At 55.2% G+C, this 24861-nt stretch overlaps 3 long non-coding RNA genes across 5 annotated transcripts; all 3 read right to left on the minus strand.

Moving 5' to 3' along the window:
- Positions 1-4726: 4726 nt before the first annotated feature.
- Positions 4727-6468, minus strand: LOC146764651 (uncharacterized). 2 transcript variants are annotated; one of them, XR_014950625.1, is made up of 5 exons: positions 5933-6468; positions 5349-5429; positions 5162-5224; positions 4962-5033; positions 4727-4867 (listed from the first exon to the last, which is right to left on the minus strand). It is a non-coding gene; the product is annotated as an uncharacterized LOC146764651 (long non-coding RNA). The 2 variants fall into 2 exon arrangements; XR_014950626.1 differs by having other exon boundaries at positions 5349-5384; positions 5933-6427.
- An 8343-nt stretch (positions 6469-14811) lies between these two features.
- On the minus strand, positions 14812-16850 carry LOC146764652 (uncharacterized). Of its 2 annotated transcripts, none has more exons than XR_014950622.1 (5): positions 16018-16850; positions 15434-15514; positions 15247-15309; positions 15047-15118; positions 14812-14952 (listed from the first exon to the last, which is right to left on the minus strand). It is a non-coding gene; the product is annotated as an uncharacterized LOC146764652 (long non-coding RNA). The 2 variants fall into 2 exon arrangements; XR_014950623.1 differs by having other exon boundaries at positions 15434-15469; positions 16018-16833.
- A 4929-nt stretch (positions 16851-21779) lies between these two features.
- LOC146764653 (uncharacterized) lies at positions 21780-24356 on the minus strand. Its single transcript, XR_014950624.1, has 4 exons — positions 23254-24356; positions 22529-22705; positions 22332-22400; positions 21780-21874 (listed from the first exon to the last, which is right to left on the minus strand). It is a non-coding gene; the product is annotated as an uncharacterized LOC146764653 (long non-coding RNA).
- Between the last annotated feature and the right edge of the window lie 505 nt (positions 24357-24861).

A 24861-nucleotide genomic window follows, 5' to 3' on the forward strand; every position in this document is an offset into this window, starting at 1 on the left:
TGGTACATCCCATTCCTCGCTTCCTATGCTAATAATTTCAAAAGCTATTAAGCATGCGTAGTTTTTTCCTTCAAATGGGTTGGTGGTCCCTTTCATGGGTCGCGGTCCCAAAATGAATGAAGTCTTCCTTGTTCTGACCTTTCTACCTTTTCAATGCAAACATGACAAATGAACTCTTGGTAGAGCTCCCATTCCTTGTCTTCAGTTGGTTTCAGAGCACAGGAGGCCCACAATAGTCTCATGTTCCTAAAGGCAATTTATCAGATTCTCTATTCTTCATTATAAACCCAGCTAACTAAACATTGTGTTGACAAGCAATCAATTATTAGTTAACTCCTAACTCTTAACTTCATTAAGGCCTACTCATTTATTGTAATTAACTCTATAAGGTTTATCTCTAACTAGAATCTTAGCTCCTCTAAAATCTCTAAATTCCTTAAATTTTATGTTTCATCCCACCCAGGAGGAGCCCCCATGCATTTCCTTCCCCTGTGGCTCTGCCCTTCCTGATCCAGCAGCAGAGCCGGGGCAGTGCAGGGACAGGGATGGCTCTGACAGGAACCATGAAGTCACTGCCAGGAGGTGGCAGAAAGGCCACTTTGCAAAGGAGAAATTTAGAAATTGTGACTTCATTGTGTTTAGGAAGGGAAAGCTTGGATGGAGCATGTGAGAAGGATGGAATACAAGGGGTGTTGCGTGAAACGGGGAATGTTCAGCCTGGAGGCGAGGAAAGATTTTTTTCCCCAGTGCCAGGGCTGGTCGGGCTGTGCATCAGAGGTGCCCCAGAATCAGAGCCAGCTGGGGCATCTCCCTCCTGCCTCAGTCCTTCGCCTCCCCAGGGATTCCTGCTGTGTGGGTTCTCTGATGTGTGAGGGATCTCACAGGGCTTCCTGGCCAGAATGTCTGCTGAGGGCAGCCAGGCTGCTGCAGTGGTGCCATCACCATGGCAGCCCCATCCCCTGGGCCTGGCTCTCCCCTTTCCTCTGTGCCTGTCTTGTCTCTGCTGCCAGGAGCACTTTGGTCATTAATATCTTGTCCCCAAATTTTGGGGCCAATTGCCTCCCAGTCAGGCTCCCGGAACAGAAGTGGCTTCACAATTGTCCTGGTTTAGGGCAAATTTGGGAGAAAACCTCTGGAAGGAGCCCCCAGAATGCAAACCCCCACGGCCCCTCCTCCCACCTGGTTCAGGAAGAATTTCCTCAGAGACAAGTGGAAAAAACCCTGTTTATTTAACAGGCAAAGCACTCCCCAGCACAAAGAACGAACAACATCAGATGACAAAACTCTTTCACTGCTCTGAAGAGATGACAAATTCAGAAAATCTCTCCTGGGAGTGGTCGCTCTGTTCTCGGTTCCTCTGGCTCTGGGCATGGCTGCTGCAGGCCACAAAGTGCAAACTCCCGGTGTTTTCCAGGTCCCAGTCCGGAGCAGGTTTGAATGGTTCCAAGAAAAGGGAAAGAAAAACAGTCCAGGATAAAATTTGGACTGCTCAGCTAAACTAACTAACAAGCAAAAAGCAAAAGCCAACAGAAGCAGGAACAAGGGCAAAGATCAAGAGCAAAAGTGAAAGCAAAAAGCAAAAAGTAAAGCAGCACTATGTACCACTGTCTGTGTCCAGCAGACCGCGGGGGAGTGAGCAGGCTGATAACAAAACAAAACTTGGCTTTTCAGAGCCAGTCTTGAAGGCACAGAACATAATATCCAGCATAAACAGAACAGACAACTGGGGATACAAGCATCATAATGTCACCCTAGGACACTTGGACATTTGTGACATCTTCTTTGAGGAGTTGAGGCTCATGGACTTGGCACCAAATCTCCCATGGGTCTTGTCAGAGTGCACAAAGCCCAAAGGAGCTGCACATCTACCAGAATTGTCTTCAAGAATTAATTTGTTCAGGAGTGGAATTAACGAAAAATATTTCAATGAGCAATTGCCTCAAATTATTTTCCCTCCCATTTTCAAGATTTTATCTCATTAGTTTTGTTTTCGTAAGAGGCAGTATAACATTATTTTCTTATAAACGACTTTTCTTATAAATAACATTATCTTATTATTTTTCAATTGATATTGAAGCAGGGTGTTCCCTAAGGAAGTCTTGACTGGTAGGAAAAGTCTTCCTTGAGGTCAGGTCCTGCCCCTATGGATAAAACATTGCTTCTCACATTTTCAGTACTGCCATTTCTCTCCTGGGCCTCCGGGCACCTGCATCCCTTTTCACCTTCTAGAAGGCAGTGAGCTGCATCTCAGCTGCTTTTATTTTATGGAACAGGAATGATGAGTTCTGTGCTCGTGGAACAGCAGGCCAAAGGCTGACAAACTGAATCCTGACTCGAGCCGACAGAAGCCGTGAGAAAGCTGACAGCTCTTTGTGAGAACAGAGTTCTGGAGCAGTGAAAACAACTTGTTTTTCCTGAGAAAGAGCTCTAGGACTGTGGAAAACAACCCGCTTTCCCTGAGAAAGAGTTCTAGGACTGTGATAAACACTAGCCACCTGCATAAACTGGTTTTACACCATTAGAGAGAGAAATTAAATTATCTCTCACTAACAACTTTTCCTGCACGTACGCATTGGGGATTTGAGTCACCAATCAATACAGGGTAACAACTTGTTACTGACCAACTGGGGGTAGATGGGACACTCTTAAAAAGCCCTATAAAAAGGGAGTCCCAAAATAAACTAGGATTGATCCTTTTTTTGCACCAGAAAACATGTCCTGCATCCTTCTTTATCGAGCGCTGTTGCAGTGCCCTTTTATTTCATGGCTTGTTGGATGGCCTGTTCTAATTCACCCCCTGTATGTTGTATTTCCCCAAATTGGATTATTCCTGGTTTATATCACTCCCCTATTACCCTTCAATCAGGATCATCCCCACCCTGTATTCCAGTGCCTTCCCTATCCATCACGGTAAACCCTGCCCCTGTTCTGGAACCTTCCCTGTCAGTCTCCTGTGAACCCCTCCCCTGCCAGCTCCGCCCCGCTGGAATCTTCTGTTAATAAACTATTAAATAATTCACTGCATGACCGATCAATTTACATCATCCCATGGTGAGATGATCCGCCCAGAGGGAGGAGCCAAGCATTCCAACCTGCATAAAATCAGCATTTTTGACACACTGGCAGCCACATTGCTGGATTCCCAGAGGAGCAGCTTCTTCTCTGCTGAATTCCCAGAGGAAGACCAGGCCCAACTACTAGAGACCTTCAGAGAAAACTCCACCCTTCTGGAGATCACCAGTTCAGCAGATTTCTTCTGCCACTCCAGGAGGAGCAGCCACCATTTCACTGGACTATTCCCAACACCCTGACTCCTCAGGGGGTCAGGTTTGTGACTCCATCACTAGTTTCGCTTGTACAAATTTCATTTTTTTTTTTTTTTAAATTTAGTTTTTTTCCTAATGAAGAACTGTTATTCCCATTCCCATACCTTTGCCTGAGAGCCTTTTTTTAAAATCGTGGCAATTCAGAAAGAAGAAGTTCACCTTTTCCATTTCACAGGAGGCTTTTGCCGTCCTTCACAGACTCCTGGCATTTCAAACCAATAAACCTTCTCCAGGATCTCACACCAAAGGCCTCCCTCGACTGTTTTGTCCACCCCCTGACGCTGACACCGTTCCAGCAGGAGAGCAAGTGGCTCTAAGGATCAGCTCTCCCTATTTGAGGGGAAGCTGTTCCCCACTCCTGGCACGGCATTGCCGCTGAGATAGCCATGGCCAGCAGCTCGGTGTCAGCCGGGCTCCTGCTGGGCTGGGGCTGCCCTCAGGCAGGGCTCAGCTCCCCCACAGCATCTCGGTGTTACCTGGGAGCCCCGTGGAGAAGACCCCTCTGTGCCCTGTGCCCAGAATTTCCCTGCCAGGACAGCAGGGATGCGACCCGAATCTGCCTCAAACCTGCTGGGGAGGGGAACTCCTGCGCCAGGGGGTTTCTGGCCATTCTGCGGCTCGTGGCCAAGACATTTTCCCTGCCCCTCTGCCCGGGCAATGCCCTGTGCCAGCTCTGCTGTGAGGCTTCCCCGGGGTGCTGCCGGCACCAGCGGCTCCTTCAGTGCTGGAGCTGGAGTCAGGGAACACGACCGAGCCCCTGGTGAGCTCCCAGGACGGCCGGGGACAACTGATCCACCCGGCCCGGCCCGAAATCCACCCAAGTCCTGCTGGAGCCGATGGATCCGGCGGCCAAGAGTGAGCCCAGAGCCAGGGAGAAGCACTCGCCCTTTTCCAGGACGCCGTGGTGGCTCTACCCCACCGTGGCCAGGCACTACAGGTGACCGTGTAGGGCCCCTCAGCGAGGAGACCCCACAGCCCTGCAGAGCCCTGCAGACAGACCCAATCCCACCAGGGAACCAGATTGCAAGACCAATAAATAATTTCAACATGCTTTTGACATATTAAGATTTTTTTGAACCGTTAAATTCTTTGGATTGAATAAAGAATTTTGGGGTAAAAAAGTTTAAAGGAAACCTTCTTTTGAATTTATTTTTTTCCTTTTCAACCCAGGCCATTCCTACAACACTCATGGCGAGCCGCAGTCATTCTCAGCACCTGCAAGCCCACCAACCTACTCAACCCACTCCCCCTGGAGCCTGCACAACTCCCAACACACAATTTGTCTGGGGGAGAGCACGGGCTGTGTCAAGGCAGCAGAGCCCAGACCTGGCCTGACTTCCCTGGACCACTGGACAGGGGGAAATCCAGAGGCATGGACACACACAGACAGAGAGCAAAGCTATGCTGAAAAGGTTTATTGATTATTGATGCTTGATTATTCAAGGGAAATGGCCCAGGGCTCAGAGGGTTCAGGGGGTTCCTCCAGGGATGATCATCTCCTCATGCCCCTGGAGAGGAAAAGGACACCGCTCCTTCTGACCCTGAAAGACAAAGCCCAGAAGGTGACCACTGGTGTTTCCTGCTGGGCCATGGATGGGCTTTGTCCCCAGCCCTGTCCCTGCAGGCACAGCTCACCTAGACCCTCAGAGAGGCAGCCACGGCGCGCTTCAGCCGCAGAAGTTCCTTCACCCTTTCATCCAGATTTTCCTGGGGACAAGGGCAGCGTTAGAGACACACTGGGGGCACTGGGATGGGCTGAGACAAACTGGGATGGTCTGGGCTCTGGTAGCGATGCAAGGGGAGGGTCTGAGCCCGGCAGAACTCGTGGTACCCACCAGAGTCAGGTCCGCATCCACCAGAGGCACGTCCGCATCCACGTCCCCATCATCAAAATCCACCTGCAGAGAGACCAGGAGACCTCGCTGGTCATGGGGATGTCCCAGGTTCCAGCATGGGATGGGGCAGTTGAACTGCCCCCCAGCCCCCTGAGGGGATGCCCTCCAATGCCAGCACCCCACTCACCTTCACGAGATCATCTTGGGTTTTTTCCGGGGGTGCCTGGGAAGGAGAACAAAGGCAGGGACTGGACTGGACCTTGTCGGGCTGTGGGGGGACACGAGTGCAGGGAGCAGGGTGGGGGCAGAGGGATGGGAATTCAGGGACTCCCAGGAGATCTTTTTGAGGTGGGGGAGACCCAAAGTCACTGATCTGGGCTCAGCTGAGGGCCCAGGGGACAGGGCTGGGGTGTGGGAGGAGCAGGGTGTAAGGCCCAGGGCAGGAGAAAGGAATTGCGGTGCAGGGCCATGGGAGTGCAGGGCAGGGGCTTGGTGGGGACAGAAGGACGAGGACGGGAGGGGACAAAACCCGCGGGACTGGGAGATGCTGTGGCAGTGGGGGTGAGTCAGGGAATTGTCCAGGGGGACCCCTCTGCCGAGGCCAGGAAGAAAGGCAAAGGATGGAGGGGGGCCATGGAAGGAAAGGCCTTGGGAATGGTCAGTGGGAGGGCGGCTGGGGACCCTGAATGGGCCACAGAGGAGGGAGCGAAAGGGTGGGGTGGGAGGCCAGAAAGGGCAGGGTGTGGGGACAGCGTTTGGCGGGTGCCTCACCTGGGCCTGAGCCGGGGGGCACAGCAGGATGGAGAAGAGCAGGGCCACGCTGAGCACAGCCACCTTCATCTTCCTCTGGCTCCGGGCAGCGCTGGCTGAGGCTGCAGCAGGTGAGGAGCACCTTTATCCCTGCCGGGACTCCTCCCTGCACCCTCCCTGCCAGCCCCCAGGCCAAAGCCCGGCTTGGCACAGCCCCCAGCCCTGGCCACAAGCCCAGCCCTGGCCCAGAGTCCACCCCAGCCCAGCTGTGGCACGGGTCCAGCCCCCTTGCCCGGCATCCCTCCAGCTTCCTGCCCGGGGCAGCTGCCCCTGGAGGGGCCCAGGCACCTGGGGGGGCAGGGGGGCAGGCAGGGAGCCAAAGGCACCTGGGGACCCTGTGGGGACAGCCCCCAGTGCAACACAATCCATCCTCCCACAGCCCCCAGAGCCAGATCCCCCATCTCCTGCTGCCCCTTCCCTCCCAGAGCTTTCCCTGTGGGACAGCCCAGAGCGGAGCCCAGCACCAAACCCAACATGTGGGGAACAAGGGGAACCAGGGACATGTCATCAGCTGGGGCATCGGCATCTCCCGTCCTGGGGACACTGGGAGCCCTGGGCCATGCTGATCACCTGCAGCCAAGGCTGAGGCCTGGGCCATGGCTCAGCGGTGACAATTCCCACATCCGCACAGCCCCAGGTCCCTTTCCCTGCAGGTGCCAGACCCGTCCCAGCTGCATCCCCAGAGCAGTGTCCAGAGGGGAACGTGCCCTGCCCTGCCCCTCATCCTGTCACACCTGCAGCCCCTGAACCCTCCCAGAGCACCTGGGCCATGGCCCTGGCCCTGAGCCAAGGCCAGCGCTGGCCCTGAGCAGGATGGGCCCGTGCCAGGGGCCATGGGGGAGTGGGCACCTGTCCCCAGGCAGCCCCTCGGAGCTGACGGGGTGACAGAGGTGCCCTGTGAGGAGCAGGGCTGTCGGTGCCCTGGCAGCATCTCTGACAAGCCCTGTTCAGCCAGGCCCTGAGGCACCAGCAGGACATTCCCAGTCTTGGCCTTTCTGGGACTGCCTGGTGCTGGGTGGTCTGTGCATGGGGTGGCTGAGAGCAGATGGACCCTGGTGGGGACAGCCCCCAGTCCAACACAATCCATCCCCCTAGGGCCTCCAGAGCCAGCTCCCCCATCTGTGACATTCACATTCTCTGGACAGAGAGACATAATTCTTTCTTTCAGGAGAAGCACAGAGAGAAGAAGAGAAAACAATCTTTATCTCTGCTTGTTTGTTTTCCCAAGTTGAATGTGGCATGGAGATTGTTTGCCTAAAGTGATTGCGTGATTAAATTTAGTAAAATTTCTTTCAGTTCAATGATCAATCAAATTCAACCGTGTCTCGGACTCTAAGCAGAGTCACGAGTTTATTAATTAGCTAGGTAAGTAAGTAAGTATGTAGAATAGGATAGTGTCTCTTTAAGTAACATATGAAAGTAATATAGTATCGTTTCAATAAAGCTACCCTTCAACCTTCTAATCTAGAGCCAGACATAATTTCTTCCCTGAGTCAGAACCTCACACAATTTTTAATATACCCATCTCCTGCTGCCCCTTCCCTCCCAGAGCTTTCCCTTTGGCCAGCCCAGAGCTGAGTCCATGCCAAAATCCATTGGGTCCCAGCAGAATTGCCCCTGTTCCCGCTCTGGCACTTTGAGGAAACAGCAGTGGGCACCGACCCCTCTTCCAGGGCCGTCGGGACCCCAGACTCAGGGAAAAGAGGAATGTGGGAGGACTTGGAGTCAAGGGCAGCAGGTGATTGGGATGTGCAGCCACTGGAGACACTGGGAGCGCTGGGCAGCGCCGATCGCCTGTTGATCACCTTGCAGGCAGGGCTGAGGCTTGGGCAATGCCCCGGGAGCTGACGGGGTGACAGAGGTGCCCTGTGAGGAGCAGGGCTGTCGGTGCCCTGGCAGCATCTCTGGCAAGCCCTGTTCAGCCAGGCCCTGAGGCACCAGCAGGACATTCCCAGTCTTGGCCTTCCAGGAAGGAAAATCCACGGTGGAGTGGTTCCCGAGAGCTGTCCATGGCTGAGATTGCTGTTGGACATTCCAGGCCATTAGTGAAGGGTTCTGCACCTCTCCTTCTTCAGGGACAATGTGCATCCGGCAGAGAAGTGTGTGCCAGCTGGGAAAACACTTCAGGCCACTGCCTTGGTTGTTTGCTCTGGACCTCAGCCAAGGAGCCGCAGGATCCACGGGGGAAGATTTTCCTTGGGAGTTTTGCTGCTTGGTGCCCATGGAGGAGAGAGCAGAATGTCCCCGTGGGGGATTCTTGAGCAGAGGGAGAAGAGCTGTGAGGTCACTGCTGTGCTGAGGTCCCCTTGGAGGGGAATTGAGGACATTTCTGCAGGGTTCGCGTTGGGGAACTTTGGCCAAGGAGAGCTCCAGGCTTCCTGGAGAACAATGCCAGTCAGGGGGATGTCATTGGACAACCACTGGCCACGTGCCAACAGCCCGGGGAGAACAATCTGGACACACGTGGAGGCTCCTGGTGCAGTTGGACTGGTCGCCATGGGAACGTGCCTGCTTTCCTCAGAGCTCTGTCTCATTTTGGCAGAATGTCTTCCTATGGTTGTGCAGCCTTTCAGGAAGAATGAGTTTTCCCTCTGCTCTCAACCGCTGTCTCAGCAGGGAAGAGCTGGATTTTTCCTTCTCCAGGGAAAGGCGCTGGTGGCACAGCCCACGTGTGCCCCCTGATGCTGCCTCTCGGGGCCTGTTGTGCTGGGATGACCCCAAGAGTGTAAAAGTCTTTGTTTCCTCGTCCATGCAGCCAAAGAAGGAGTCTTAAATGCACAGGATTGGCTTCTCAAGGTTGTTGGTTTTTTCTTATCTATAACATTTTTTCTTTGACCTGTCACACTCGGTCTAACAAGCAGGCCATGGTGTTCTGCCTGCTGCCTCGGGTAGGATTCACATTTTATATCAAAAGTTACATACAGTCTGTTTACAATATCGTGTCAATACCTATCATCTATGTTCGACAGTGTATCTCCGCCTTAAACCCATAGAACAGTGTCACCATTGTAATAAATGGGCAGGAGGTGGTTCTCCTTTAAAATGTCTTTATTTAAAGAGATCAGCTCTTGGCGTTGGAGGCCCCACAGTCTGTGCACACTCCACTGCTGCTTCCCAGAGGGACACCGAGGAGGAGGAAGTGCAGCTTTGTCCGCTTCACGTGCAGGCAGAGCCGGGGGATCCGTCCTCACAGGAGTGGCAGCATTCTTCCCCTTCGGCAGTCTGTGCTATGGTCTATAATAGATCCTCACCTCAGGTTATCTCCCAATAATTTTGCTCTGCAATGGTTTTTCTTATGTCTTTCACTTTCTCTAAGTCAACCAAACCTACTTGAGTAGTACTTTGTTCAAAACATAACCAAGCCTCATGTTGCCTTCAGGGGAAGGCAAGGTGACCTGGTTGCAAGGAACAGCACGGCAGCCCGGCTTCGCCCGGGGTACTTGCCCAACAATACACGCCAACACCAATGTGGTGGACGGTCGAAAGGCCTTTATTATCTTATCTCATGGGTTTAAATAGTCTCGGGGGACTTTGCTACGTCGGGGGGTGTTGGTAGGGTCTCTTTGGTCAGTCAGGAGTGGAAAACTACTGGGTTAGATGTGGTTACATTCTTTGGGGCAATAGATAAAGTGCTGTAGGAGGAGAGGGGGAAGGGATCTTTCTTTCCGTCACATCTCCAGATCTTCCATTCGCCTGTCCCTATCTACTACATCTCCCCCCTCCTTTTCATACATAAAATGAGATAGTCATAGATATAGGCACTGGAGTGACGTACAAACTTTTAACTTGGTAAGGAAAAAGGGGTTTGGTAAACCTGAGTAATTCTCGCAAGGTGAGTTTAGAAGGCTTTCGCGACTGTGTTTGCAGTTTTTGGTTTACAGCATTTGTTGCTGGCCTACGAACAGAATGTTCGCCCGTTCTAGACAGGCCTGAACAAACGAGAGCAGCTTGTTCAGCAGGCATGGTCCTAAGGTAACAGCTAGAAGCAGTATTGCCAGTGGACCTACCAGGGCGGAAATTAAAGTGGTGAGCCAAGGCGATTGATTGAAACAGGATTCAAACCACCTCTGTTGGGTTTCCCTGTCTTTCTTTCTCTGAGCCAGTCTATCTCGGAGTTCTGCCATGGAGTCTTTAACGACTTTCATATGGTCTGCATAAAGCAGCATTCCTCTTTCAAGGCTGCACACAGTCCTCCTTGTTGCATGAACAAGAGGTCCAGTCCTCGCCTGTTCTGCAAGACCACTTCTGAAAGCGAGGAGACTGATTGCTCTAGAAAGGAGATGGATTTCTCGATCCTCTGCAAGTCTTCATTGACGGTCATTTGCGGCTGAGAAAGTCCTTGGTGTCGGGTCGCGAGGGCTGAGACACCCGTGGCTGTGTCAGCTGCTCCCAGGCCGAGCAGCATTGCGATAGTTATACCTGTGATTATTTCTCTTCTGCGGAGCCTGCCGGGTTCTTCAAAAAGGTGGTATACCTCTTAATCTGAGTGGTACAGGACCCTAGGAACAATCAGAACTTGGACACAGAAGTCAATAGAGTCATTAAATTTGGCAAGGAACACACAAGGACTCACCCCAGATTGCTGACAAACCCACATCCCAGACATGGATGGGACCACCCACTTATTGATCTTTCTGTTGGGCTTGAGAACTTCGGTGCAGAGGTTGCCTTTCCGCTTTGCTAAGGTTGCATTGCCAAAACATTTGCCCTGGCCTGTGATTTGACTCAGGGTGATTCCTCTGCGGGGAGTGTCCTATCTGCACTGGTGGGGGGCATCAGTTGTGGAGTAACTGAAGGGGGTGTTTAGAGCAATCCCTTCATAGAAAGGGGGTTTTACATTTTAGTAAAGCCAGCAGGAATCAGTTAGGTTCGGGTTGGATTTGTTCAAGGATAGAAAGGTAGCTTTTAGCATGCAAAAGATTTGTTTTGGGTCTGAATCGGCTAAGCGGCCTATCTGGAAGGCATCTACGTGGCCGGTCGGGGTGTTGGTGACCTTTGCGGGCAAGGTTTTGGGATATAAGGGCCCCCCGCCCCAGTGGGAGCTGGCATAGATGGGCCGCCTTGCATTCGCGGTGGGAGGAGGCTGAGTGCAGCCCGCGCGCCCCCTCCCTTTCCCATTTCCCTGGGGTCAGGACCTGCAGTCCATGGCGAGGTGTCCCTTCTTCCCACAGCCCCAACAGGCTCCTCTCCAGCGTGCTTGGGGTGGGGATGCCGTGGCGGGCTGCCATGCCAGCTGGGGACAGCTCACCGCGATGTGACCTGCCTCACCACACTTGAAGCATGCCATTGCGCTGGTCAGGGTGTGGATGGCTGCCTGAATGGGTGTTAAGTGCTCTTCCCTCACTACATGTCTGATCATGTCAGCCAGGCTGGCTCCGGCTGGCAGGGAACGTAAGATATCCTTGGTGACAGAGTTGCACTGCTGGCACAAGCAGTCAGCTACCACGGGGCCCTTTGCTTCCACAGGCAGGGTAGAGGAGTCTATCGCTGCCTGCAGGCGATCCACAAACTGCGTGAAGCTTTTACTCTCTGCCTGCCTCACGGTGGACCAGGGCGACGGCTTGGCCACGACTAGAGAGGCGGCACGAATAGCCTCCCTAGCAGCCCAAGTGGTCGCCTTGACCTCCTCAGCCTGCATCTGTGTGGCTTTTTGCAGAGGCGTGATCATATCATCATGTTTTCCCATCAGCCTGGATAAGCTCGAGCCGTGCAGTGGTTGTCCTGCTCCAGATGCCTGGGCTAATAGCCTTGTACAATTATCCTCCCATTGCTGCCTAAACACAATCATTCGTGCACCATCAAGTATCATGCGACCTATTCGTTCAATATCAAAGGGAAGCAAGTTGTCATTACCAAAGAGACCATCGACGAGGGTGGAGACCATGGCCGAATTGATTCCTTTCTCTGAAATGGCTTTGCCAATTGACTGTACATCTTTTGGGTTTACCGGGGTATATTCCCTCTGCTGGTTCCCTTCCGGGCCGGTGATCCTCACTGGGAAGGCTTGGATGGCAGCTGCTGGGGACCATTCAGCACAGGCTATTTTTATTTCTCCCCAGTCAGTAAACTGGGCTGGTTTGTATTGTGATTGCTTTTCGGTGCGGCTTAAAGCTTTGCTCGATTTTGTTTTAGATTGCATTGGCTCTGTTCCCTCCGTTTCAGAGTCCCAGCTGCTTCCATCAGCTCTTCCGAGCTGGTGGAGCTGCTGCTGGACTCAGGGTCGGTAGTGGAATGCCAGTGCACTTCTGGGGCTCGGTGCCTTTTTTGTGCGGCTGCAGCCCCTCTCCTCCCATCGGGGGTGGCACCACTTCTGCCCCCCGGGCTAGCCCTGCCTCCTACAGGGGGAGGTCTCTCCCTTAAATGGTAGCAGCGTCTGGCACAGATGCCAATTGCCTCCGTGCCCTCTGCCATTCTCCTTCTCTTTCTCCCGCATACTCGCATTCGTAAAACCCCGCGCCTCCAGGCTTTTCGTGCCGAGGCTGCCCACACCCCACCCATCTCCTTGGCTGCTGGCACTATTTGCAGCAGGGTACGGGGATGGCACGGCTCGGATCTCTTCCTGAGCCCCGGTTTCTGCGTTTGTGGCCTCCTTCACCAGTCCCTGCCAAAAGGATTCCACGTGCTGCTGCACCTCCGGCGCCGAATTGCTGACCGGCGGTGGCGGGACGGATGGGGAACCCACGGATTTTTGAGAAGGTTCCATAGGGAGGTTTGGGATTTGGCTTGGGGAGGGGGGTGACACGTCAGGCCCCCCTGGATCCCCGCTCTCGGGCCGATCGCCCTCAGGGTCGGTTTGCGTTGCCGCTCCTACCCCTAGCTTGGGTGTAACCAATAAACACGTGCGCGCTGTGCTCCATGTCTCCTGTTCTTTTAATGCTCCACGCAGGGCTTTCTCTACTCTGCCCCATGCCTTAAGGCTTCTGCCACTGCCTGAGGATTTCGTGTCCTCAGCCAGCATGGCTGTGCATTTCTCCCATACCTCCGGATGTAATATATCCACGGAACATTCAATTTCCCCAAGCTCAAAGAGCCTCGTGATAGCAAGATAAAAGTCCTTGAGTCTGCACTTAATACCCCACTGCTTATGAATCACACTCACGACCTTTGCGATGGCGTCGAAGACAAACCACGGGTCTGGGGACGACTCCCCCAGCGGTAATTCGGTCTCATCGCTCCAGCCGTTGTCTCTCGTCCAGGCAACACCCGCTACCAGAGTGAATCCTCCCGGGTTTCAACACCAGATATGTTGCCTTCAGGGGCAGGCAAGGCGACCTGGTTGCAAGGAACAGCACAGCAGCCTCGTCTCGCACAGGCCACTTGGGCCACCAACACGCACTGACACCAATGTGGTGGATGGTCAAATGGCGTTTATTATCTTATCACATGGCGTTAAATATCCTCGGGGGACTTTGCTACGTCAGGGGGAGAAGGTAGGGTCTCTAGGGTTAGTAAGGAGTGGAAAACTACTGGGTTAAGTGTGGTTACATGTTCTGGGCGTAATAGATAACGTGTTGCAGGGTGAGGGGGAAGGGTTTTTGCTTTCCATCACATCCCGAAATCTTCCGTTCGCCTGTCCCTATCTACTACAACCGGTTCAGGTGCTGGATAAAATCCTGAGCATACTAGGGTGGGGCTCTTCGGTTCCAGATCCCTTTGATGAATGAACTTTCTTCAGGATCTCACACCAAAGGCCTCCCTCGACTGTTTTGTCCAGCCCCTGACGCTGACACCGTTCCAGCAGGAGAGCAAGTGGCTCTAAGGTTCAGCTCTCCCTATTTGAGGGGAAGCTGTTCCCCACTCCTGGCACGGCATTGCCGCTGAGATAGCCATGGCCAGCAGCTCGGTGTCAGCCGGGCTCCTGCTGAGCTGGGGCTGCCCTCAGGCAGGGCTCAGCTCCCCCACAGCATCTCGGTGTTACCTGGGAGCCCCGTGGAGAAGACCCCTCTGTGCCCTGTGCCCAGAATTTCCCTGCCAGGACAGCAGGGATGCGACCCGAATCTGCCTCAAACCTGCTGGGGAGGGGAACTCCTGCGCCAGGGGGTTTCTGGCCATTCTGCGGCTCGTGGCCAAGACATTTTCCCTGCCCCTCTGCCCGGGCAATGCCCTGTGCCAGCTCTGCTGTGAGGCTTCCCCGGGGTGCTGCCGGCACCAGCGGCTCCTTCAGTGCTGGAGCTGGAGTCAGGGAACGCGACCGAGCCCCTGGTGAGCTCCCAGGACGGCCGGGGACAACTGATCCACCCGGCCCAGCCCAAAAGTCACCCAAGTCCTGCTGGAGCCGATGGATCCGGCGGCCAAGAGTGAGCCCAGAGCCAGGGAGAAGCACTCGCCCTTTTCCAGGACGCCGTGGTGGCTCTACCCCACCGTGGCCAGGCACTACAGGTGACCGTGTAGGGCCCCTCAGCGAGGAGACCCCACAGCCCTGCAGAGCCCTGCAGACAGACCCAATCCCACCAGGGAACCAGATTGCAAGACCAATAAATAATTTCAACATGCTTTTGACATATTAAGATTTTTTTGAACTGTTAAATTCTTTGGAGTGAATAAAGACTTTTGGAAAAAAAATATTTTAAAAGAAACCTCTTTTTGAATTTATATTTTTTCTTCAACCAGGACATTCCTACCACACTCATGGCGAGCTGCAGGCTTTCTCAGCACCTGCACGCCCACCAACCTACTCAACCCACTCCCCCTGGAGCCTGCACAACTCCCAACACACAATTTGTCTGGGGGAGAGCACGGGCTGTGCCAAGGCAGCAGAGCCCAGGCCTGGCCTGACTTCCCTGGACCACTGGACAGGGGGAAATCCAGAGGCATGGACACACACAGACACAGAGCAAAGCTATGCTGAAAGGGTTTATTGATTATTGATGCTTGATTATTCAGGGGAAATGGCCCAGGGCTCAGAGGGTTCAGGGGGTTCCTGCAGGGATGATCATCTCCTCATGCCCCTGGAGAGGAAAAGGACACCGCTCCTTCTGACCCTGAAAGACAAAGCCCAGAAGGTGACCACTGGTGTTTCCTGCTGGGCCATGGATGGGCTTTGTCCCCAGCCCTGTCCCTGCAGGCACAGCTCACCTAGACCCTCAGAGAGGCAGCCACGGCGCGCTTCAGCCGCAGAAGTTCCTTCAGCCTTTCATCCAGATTTTCCTGGGGACAAGGGCAGCGTTAGAGACACACTGGGGGCACTGGGATGGGCTGGGACAAACTGGGATGGCCTGGGCTCTGGTGGCCATGCAAGGGGAGGGTCTGAGCCCGGCAGAACTCGTGGTACCCACCAGAGTCAGGTCCGCATCCACCAGAGGCACGTCCGCATCCACGTCCCCATCATCAAAATCCACCTGCAGAGAGACCAGGAGACCTCGCTGGTCACGGGGATGTCCCAGGTGCCAGCATGGGATGGGGGGGCTGAACTGCCCCCCAGCCCCCTGAGGGGATGCCCTCCAATGCCAGCACCCCACTCACCTTCACGAGATCATCTTGGGTTTTTTCCGGGGGTGCCTGGGAAGGAGAACAAAGGCAGGGACTGGACTGGACCTTGTCGGGCTGTGGGGAGACACGAGGGCAGGGAGCAGGGTGGGGGCAGAGGGATGGGAATTCAGGGACTCCCAGGAGATCTTTTTGAGGTGGGGGAGACCCAAAGTCACTGATCTGGGCTCAGCTGAGGGCCCAGGGGACAGGGCTGGGGTGTGGGAGGAGCAGGGTGAAAGGCCCAGGGCAGGAGAAAGGAATTGCGGTGCAGGGCCATGGGAGTGCAGGGCAGGGGCTTGGTGGGCACAGAAGGACGAGGACGGGAGGGGACAAAACCCACGGGACTGGGAGATGCTGTGGGAGTGGGGGTGAGTCAGGGAATTGTCCAGGGGGACCCCTCTGCCGAGGCCAGGAAGAAAGGCAAAGGATGGAGGGGGGCCATGGAAGGAAAGGCCTTGGGAATGGTCAGTGGGAGGGCGGCTGGGGACCCTGAATGGGCCACAGAGGAGGGAGCGAAAGGGTGGGGTGGGAGGCCAGAAAGGGCAGGGTGTGGGGACAGCGTTTGGCGGGTGCCTCACCTGGGCCTGAGCCGGGGGGCACAGCAGGATGGAGAAGAGCAGGGCCACGCTGAGCACAGCCACCTTCATCTTCCTCTGGCTCCGGGCAGCGCTGGGTGAGGCTGCAGCAGGTGAGGAGCACCTTTATCCCTGCCGGGACTCCTCCCTGCACCCTCCCTGCCAGCCCCCAGGCCAAAGCCCGGCTTGGCACAGCCCCCAGCCCTGGCCACAAGCCCAGCCCTGGCCCAGAGTCCACCCCAGCCCAGCTGTGGCACGGGTCCAGCCCCCTTGCCCGGCATCCCTCCAGCTTCCTGCCCGGGGCAGCTGCCCCTGGAGGGGCCCAGGCACCTGGGGGGGCAGGGGGGCAGGCAGGGAGCCAAAGGCACCTGGGGACCCTGTGGGGACAGCCCCCAGTGCAACACAATCCATCCTCCCACAGCCCCCAGAGCCAGATCCCCCATCTCCTGCTGCCCCTTCCCTCCCAGAGCTTTCCCTGTGGGACAGCCCAGAGCGGAGCCCGGCCCCAAACCCAACATGTGGGGAACAAGGGGAACCAGGGACATGTCATCAGCTGGGGCATCGGCATCTCCCGTCCCGGGGACACTGGGAGCCCTGGGCCATGCTGATCACCTGCAGCCAAGGCTGAGGCCTGGGCCATGGCTCAGCGGTGACAATTCCCACATCCGCACAGCCCCAGATCCCTTTCCCTGCAGGTGCCAGACCCGTCCCAGCTCCATCCCCAGAGCAGTGTCCAGAGGGGAACGTGCCCTGCCCTGCCCCTCATCCTGTCACACCTGCAGCCCCTGAGCCCTCCCAGAGCACCTGGGCCATGGCCCTGGCCCTGAGCCAAGGCCAGCGCTGGCCCTGAGCAGGATGGGCCCGTGCCAGGGGCCATGGGGGAGTGGGCACCTGTCCCCAGGCAGCCCCTCGGAGCTGACGGGGTGACAGAGGTGCCCTGTGAGGAGCAGGGCTGTCGGTGCCCTGGCAGCATCTCTGACAAGCCCTGTTCAGCCAGGCCCTGAGGCACCAGCAGGACATTCCCAGTCTTGGCCTTCCAGGAAGGAAAATCCACGGTGCAGTGGTTCCCGAGAGCTGTCCATGGCTGAGATTGCTGTTGAACATTCCAGGCCATTAGTGAAGGGTTCTGCACCTCTCTTTCCTCAGGGACAATGTGCATCCGGCAGATAAGTGTGTGCCAGCTGGGAAAACACTTCAGGCCACTGCCTTGGTTGTTTGCTCTGGACCTCAGCCAAGGAGCCGCAGGATCCACGGGGGAAGATTTTCCTCGGGAGTTTTGCTGCTTGGTGCCCATGGAGGAGAGAGCAGAATGTCCCTGTGGGGGATTCTTGAGCAGAGGGAGAAGAGCTGTGAGGTCACTGCTGTGCTGAGGCCCCCTTGGAGGGGAATTGAGGACATTTCTGCAGGGTCCAGATTGGGGAACTTTGGCCAAGGAGAGCTCCAGGCTTCCTGGAGAACAATGCCAGTCAGGGGGATGTCATTGGACAACCACTGTCCATGTGCCAACAGCCCGGGGAGAACAATCTGGACACACGTGGAGGCTCCTGGTGCAGTTGGACTGGCCTCCAGCTCTGGGCGTCCCTTGGGAGCGTCCCTGCCCACCCCAGGGCTGTCGGTGAGCTTTGCAGAAACTGTCCCTCCATCTCAGCAGCATTTCCTTTCAGCAGTGAGGTATTTCCCCTCTTCGACTGGCTGGTCCTTTTGCATGAACAATTTACAATGGCTCCTCAGCACAGGAAAGGTCCAGACTGGACGGAGCACTTGTGGAGGAGGCTGAGATGCTCCAAAGGGTTGGGTGAAACAGTGGAAAAATTTAACGGAGTAGAAATCCATTTGGATTTAGGAGAAATGTGCCGTGTAGTAGCTTGCTAACATGGGTAAAATATGCTGTTTATTCTGCTAACTCTGCTGTGCTTGTAAAACTGTTCCAGCCAAGGAGAAAGATTGCGAATCTCCAAACTGGAGACATAAGAGGGGCCCCTTGAACTCTGAAAGAAAGAAAAAAACCAAAGCTAAGTCTGCAAGAGATGGACAAAGGGATTAGAGAGTTCTCTGTACAAGGACTCATTGAAAATTGCAAGTTGTAATGTGAAATCAGCAGAATGAATATCCATGAACCTACTGTGAAATTCTATGCATATGTAAATTAGTAAGGGGCAATTAAAAAAGTTTGGGGAATCCTCAGGGGCACACATGTCCTTTGAAGGGGAACGATCCCCACGTGCGCCCAGCGCTGTAATAAAATTACTGTCCCTACAAATCTTTTTTGGATCTGTGGGCTCTTGATTTTTCTCTGCATTTCATGGAGCCCCTCTGCGACAGAGATGGGCTGGTTCAGCCCAGAGCAGAAAAGACCGTGGGGACACCCCACTGTGACCTGGCAGGACTTCAAGGAAACATGAAGAGAAATGTTTTAGTAGGGCCTGTTGCAACTGGAGAAGGGGAAATGGTTTTAAAGCAGAAGAGGATAAGTTCAGAGAGGAGATAAGGAAGACATTTTTGATGCTGAGGTTAGTGAATCACTGGCACAGGTTTCTCAGACACCTGGTGGATGCCCCATCCTCAGAAACACTCCTGGTTGGACGGACTCTGAGGAACATGATGGAACAAAAGATATATCTCTGCTCCCACCCCACAGGAGGCCCTGTGGTGCCATCTGCCAGAGGGGTCGGTGTCTCTTGTGGGATTCAGTTCCCTCGGAGAGCGGAGGGAACACACAGCACCACAGACGTCAGGGCTGTCCTCCCATGGAGATGGGAATATCCTGGATCAACAGGCTCAGGCTGCCTAATTTGTGTCTTTGTAGAGGGACCCAAGTGTCAGAAGAGACTGAGAACCAGAAGGCCCCACAGTGTCTCTGAGTGCGCTTGGTTCCATGAGGCCCTTTGCTGTCCCAGGGTCCCTTTGGTGTCACAGGGTCACACAGTGTCCCAGGGTCTCTTTGGTGCCACAGGGTCACACAGTGTCCCAGAGTCCCTTTGGTGTCCCAGGGTTCTCTGTGCCACTGGGTCACAAAGTATCCCAGGGTCCCTTTGGTGCCACAGGGTCACAAAGTGTCCCAGGTTCCCTTTGGTGTCCCAGGGGCTGTGCCACAGGGTCACACATTGTCTCACGGTCTCTTTGGTGCCACAGGGTCACACATTGTCCCAGGGTCTCTTTGGTGTCCCAGGGTTCTCTGTGCCAAAGGGTCACACAGTGTCCCAGGGTCCCTTTGGTGTCCCAGGGTCCCTTTGGTGCCACAGGGTCACACAGTGTCCCAGGGTCTCTTTGGTGTCCCAGGGTTCTCTGTGCCAAAGGGTCACACATTGTCCCAGGGTCCCTTTGGTGTCCCAGGGTCCCTTTGGTGCCACAGGGTCACACAGTGTCCCAGGGTCTCTTTGGTGTCCCAGGGTTCTCTGTGCCAAAGGGTCACACATTGTCCCAGGGTCCCTTTGGTGTCCCAGGGTCCCTTTGGTGCCACAGGGTCACACAGTGTCCCAGGGTCTCTTTGGTGTCCCAGGGTCCCTTTGGTGCCACAGGGTCACACAGTGTCCCAGGGTCTCTTTGGTGTCCCAGGGTCCCTTTGGTGCCACAGGGTCACACAGTGTCCCAGGGTCCCTTTGGTGTCCCAGGGTCCCTTTGGTGCCACAGGGTCACACAGTGTCCCAGGGTCCCTTTGGTGTCCCAGGGTCCCTTTGGTGCCACAGGGTCACACAGTGTCCCAGGGTCCCTTTCCTTCCACGAACCCTCACAGTGTCACCATGAATCTGGTTCCATGAGGCCTTGCAGTGTCTCAATCATCCCCGGGCCCCACGGGGCCCTGAGTCTCGCAGTGGTCCCTCGGTCCCTGTGGGAGCCCAGGACATCCCTCTGGCTGCCCTGACTGTCTTGAGATCCTGGAAGGGGCTCAGAGACCTTGGCAGGAAGTCAAAAACACCAGTGGCTTTGATTTTAGCCCATGGGAAAAGCTGCCGGCTTTGTGTGAAGATTTACAGGTCACCAGGGTTTGAGTTAATGTAACACAGGGTGAAAAAGTCGCATTTTGGGGGTTTTTTAGAATGGGGTTCAGGAGGCAAGATTGCAGAATTTGGGTGTGTCTTGTCCTTCGTGTCCTTCTTCTTGTCCTCCATCTTTCACTGTTATGATGACACTTTTTATTGGTTTAGAGACACACTGTCCAATGTAGGCGATATAATGGGGAATTAATCATAAATAAATAAAGTACACATAGTTTACAGTATAAAATGTGGACACCGCCCTAGAGGGCAGACAGAATGCCACGATCTGACTTTCTAGACAGAGCTCAGCAGGTCAGAGAAAGAATGTTATAGATAAGAGAAAATAAACAGCCTTGAGAAGAAAAACCAGCGCATCTGGACTTCTTCTTTAGTTTCTCGAGGCTGGGAGGAAAAGACCTTTTACGATCTCAGGGTCATCTTGACCACAGAAACCTGAGAGGTTCCAGAAGGCCCTGCTGTGTCCAGGTGCCTCTGCATTCCGTGAGACCCTACAGATTGCCGGGCTGCCTTTCTTCTGTGATGCCCCACAGCATCCCAAGGGATCCATGGTTCTGTGGCAGCAGTTCTCTGGCCACAGAGAGCGGCACACAACTTTCCCAGGCCTTTCTGGGAAAGGCTGTGAGAAGATCAGAGAAAAAAATGAGAAACAATTCTTATCTTAGCCTGCTGCACCTGTTGTTGTGCACATGTGGAATGTGTTGTGGAGATTTGTTTACCAAAGGGTGATTTCCTAATTAGCCAATGGTGATGGTGTCATGATTGGAGGACCAATTAGGTCCAGCAGTATCGTAGCTGTCTATAAAAGCAATGTGTTTCTTAATAATGATATATATAATAAAGAGATTGATCAGCTTTCTGTGAATCGTGAAGTCAGTGCTAATCCTTACCCGGTTGGGGGCCTGTTGCAGCGACGAAGTTCTGTGAGGCCCAGCAGTGCCATAATGTCTCCTAGGTTTGGTGATGCCACAGCGTGCCACCATGATCCCTGGTAGCCACGAGGCCCTGAGGGATGCCAAAGTCTCGGGGTCCGAGTGTCAAGGTGACCCCAAGATTGTAAAAGTCCTTTTTCTCCCAGCCCGAGCAACCAAAGAAGTCTGGAATGAGTAGGTTTGGCTTCTCAAGGCTGTTTATTTTCTCTTGTCTATAACATTCTTTCTCTGACCTGCCGAGCTCTGTCTAACAAGTTGGCCATGGCATTCTGTCTGCCCTCTAGGGTGGTGTATACATTTTATACTAAAAACTACGTGTGCTATGTTTACAACAACGTGCCAATATCTATCATTTATGTTGGACGGTGTGTCTCTACCTTAAACCAATAGAAAAATGTCACCATCACACCAAGACATGGAGGGCAAGAAGAAGGAGAAGAAGGTCAGGACACGCCCAAATCCCTCCATCTTGTAACCCCTTAAGCACATTCTAAAAAGCCCCAAAATTCTACTTTTTCACTCTGTGTTAATTCAACTACCACACTACTCAAATCCTTGTGGCTTGTAATTTTTCACGTAAGGTTGGCAGTTTTTTCCATGGGCTAAAATTGAAGCCACAGGTGTTTTTGACTTTGTGCCAAGGTCTCCGAGCCCATTGCCAGGGGCTCAAGACAGCCAGGCCAGCCAGAGGGATGTCCTGGGTTCCCACATGCAGGTTACAGTGACAGAGAGATGGGGTGGGCAGATGGACGCAGGGACAGGACAACAGCTCTGGGTGAAACCTCTTGGAGATCTGGGGGGTTTTGTTTGTAAAATACACACGGATACAGAGCGTAACTTTGCTGAAAGGTTTTATTGCTCATTTTAGGAAAAAGGCTGAGGGCTCACAGGGGATGAGGCCACTCCTCCAGGGATGATCATCTCCTCGTGGTCCTGGAGGGGGACAAGAAGGTCATGGTGTTCACCAACAGTTCCAATGCTAAAACACAGAGCCCAAAAAGGTGATCCCCTGTGTCCACTGGGAATGGAGAGGGGCCTTGTGCCCAGCCCTGTTTCTGAGGGAGAAATGAATTGAGGCCCTGGGAAGACCCAGGACAGGATTTGGCTCCTCAGATCCACAGAGCATTCAGACCGCCAAAGCCCTGGGAAGCTCCAAAAGCTGCCAGAGAAGCTCCCTGCCCCCACCAGGACTGTGGGGTTCCCCAGAGCTCCCCAAATGCCAGGAAACACCTGGGAAATGCTCTGTCCAGCACCCCAGGGAAATGGATCAGTGAAAGCCTCATTTCTGTCCCTCTGCTGGCCCCAAACTCTGCGAACCGAGAACACTCCAGAGTTCCCCTCAAAAATCACAGATTAAAGGGGGGTCGGGGGACCACCACCATCCGCTCACCTATCCATGGAGAGCGGCAGCCAGGCGCTTTGGTCGCAGAAGAGACACCAGCTTTTTAGCCACCCGGGGCTGGGGACAAAGGAATAGTTAGAGATGCAATGGGGGCACTGGGCTGGGCTGGGACAAACTGGGATGGCCTGGGCTCTGGAGGCCGTGCAAGGGGAGGGTCTGACACCGGCAGAACTCATGGTACCTACCAGAGGCTTGTCCACGGCCACATTGCTTAAATCCACCTTCAGAGGGACCACGTCACCTCGCTGGTCACTAGGATGTCCGGATGGGAGGACTGCCCCCGAGTCCCCTGAGGGGGTGCCCTCCTATGCCAGCACCCCACTCACCTTCACGAGATCATCTTGGGTTTCTTCCAGGGGTGCCTGGGAAGGAGAACAAAGGCAGGGACTGGACTGGACCTTGTCGGGCTGTGGGGAGACACGAGGGCAGGGAGCAGGGTGGGGGCAGAGGGATGGGAATTCAGGGACTCCCAGGAGATCTTTTTGAGGTGGGGGAGACCCAAAGTCACTGATCTGGGCTCAGCTGAGGGCCCAGGGGACAGGGCTGGGGTGTGGGAGGAGCAGGGTGTAAGGCCCAGGGCAGGAGAAAGGAATTGCAGTGCAGGGCCATGGGAGTGCAGGGCAGGGGCTTGGTGGGCACAGAAGGACGAGGACGGGAGGGGACAAAACCCACGGGACTGGGAGATGCTGTGGGAGTGGGGGTGAGTCAGGGAATTGTCCAGGGGGACCCCTCTGCCGAGGCCAGGAAGAAAGGCAAAGGATGGAGGGGGGCCATGGAAGGAAAGGCCTTGGGAATGGTCAGTGGGAGGGCGGCTGGGGACCCTGAATGGGCCACAGAGGAGGGAGCGAAAGGGTGGGGTGGGAGGCCAGAAAGGGCAGGGTGTGGGGACAGCGTTTGGCGGGTGCCTCACCTGGGCCTGAGCCGGGGGGCACAGCAGGATGGAGAAGAGCAGGGCCACGCTGAGCACAGCCACCTTCATCTTCCTCTGGCTCCGGGCAGCGCTGGGTGAGGCTGCAGCAGGTGAGGAGCACCTTTATCCCTGCCGGGACTCCTCCCTGCACCCTCCCTGCCAGCCCCCAGGCCAAAGCCCGGCTTGGCACAGCCCCCAGCCCTGGCCACAAGCCCAGCCCTGGCCCAGAGTCCACCCCAGCCCAGCTGTGGCACGGGTCCAGCCCCCTTGCCCGGCATCCCTCCAGCTTCCTGCCCGGGGCAGCTGCCCCTGGAGGGGCCCAGGCACCTGGGGGGGCAGGGGGGCAGGCAGGGAGCCAAAGGCACCTGGGGACCCTGTGGGGACAGCCCCCAGTGCAACACAATCCATCCTCCCACAGCCCCCAGAGCCAGATCCCCCATCTCCTGCTGCCCCTTCCCTCCCAGAGCTTTCCCTGTGGGACAGCCCAGAGCGGAGCCCGGCCCCAAACCCAACATGTGGGGAACAAGGGGAACCAGGGACATGTCATCAGCTGGGGCATCGGCATCTCCCGTCCCGGGGACACTGGGAGCCCTGGGCCATGCTGATCACCTGCAGCCAAGGCTGAGGCCTGGGCCATGGCTCAGCGGTGACAATTCCCACATCCGCACAGCCCCAGATCCCTTTCCCTGCAGGTGCCAGACCCGTCCCAGCTCCATCCCCAGAGCAGTGTCCAGAGGGGAACGTGCCCTGCCCTGCCCCTCATCCTGTCACACCTGCAGCCCCTGAGCCCTCCCAGAGCACCTGGGCCATGGCCCTGGCCCTGAGCCAAGGCCAGCGCTGGCCCTGAGCAGGATGGGCCCGTGCCAGGGGCCATGGGGGAGTGGGCACCTGTCCCCAGGCAGCCCCTCGGAGCTGACGGGGTGACAGAGGTGCCCTGTGAGGAGCAGGGCTGTCGGTGCCCTGGCAGCATCTCTGACAAGCCCTGTTCAGCCAGGCCCTGAGGCACCAGCAGGACATTCCCAGTCTTGGCCTTCCAGGAAGGAAAATCCACGGTGCAGTGGTTCCCGAGAGCTGTCCATGGCTGAGATTGCTGTTGAACATTCCAGGCCATTAGTGAAGGGTTCTGCACCTCTCTTTCCTCAGGGACAATGTGCATCCGGCAGATAAGTGTGTGCCAGCTGGGAAAACACTTCAGGCCACTGCCTTGGTTGTTTGCTCTGGACCTCAGCCAAGGAGCCGCAGGATCCACGGGGGAAGATTTTCCTCGGGAGTTTTGCTGCTTGGTGCCCATGGAGGAGAGAGCAGAATGTCCCTGTGGGGGATTCTTGAGCAGAGGGAGAAGAGCTGTGAGGTCACTGCTGTGCTGAGGCCCCCTTGGAGGGGAATTGAGGACATTTCTGCAGGGTCCAGATTGGGGAACTTTGGCCAAGGAGAGCTCCAGGCTTCCTGGAGAACAATGCCAGTCAGGGGGATGTCATTGGACAACCACTGTCCATGTGCCAACAGCCCGGGGAGAACAATCTGGACACACGTGGAGGCTCCTGGTGCAGTTGGACTGGCCTCCAGCTCTGGGCGTCCCTTGGGAGCGTCCCTGCCCACCCCAGGGCT

Source organism: Lonchura striata, chromosome 32 (assembly GCF_050655825.1).
Source record: "Lonchura striata isolate lonStrDom1 chromosome 32, ASM5065582v1, whole genome shotgun sequence".
NCBI classification, from domain to species: Eukaryota; Metazoa; Chordata; class Aves; order Passeriformes; family Estrildidae; genus Lonchura; species Lonchura striata.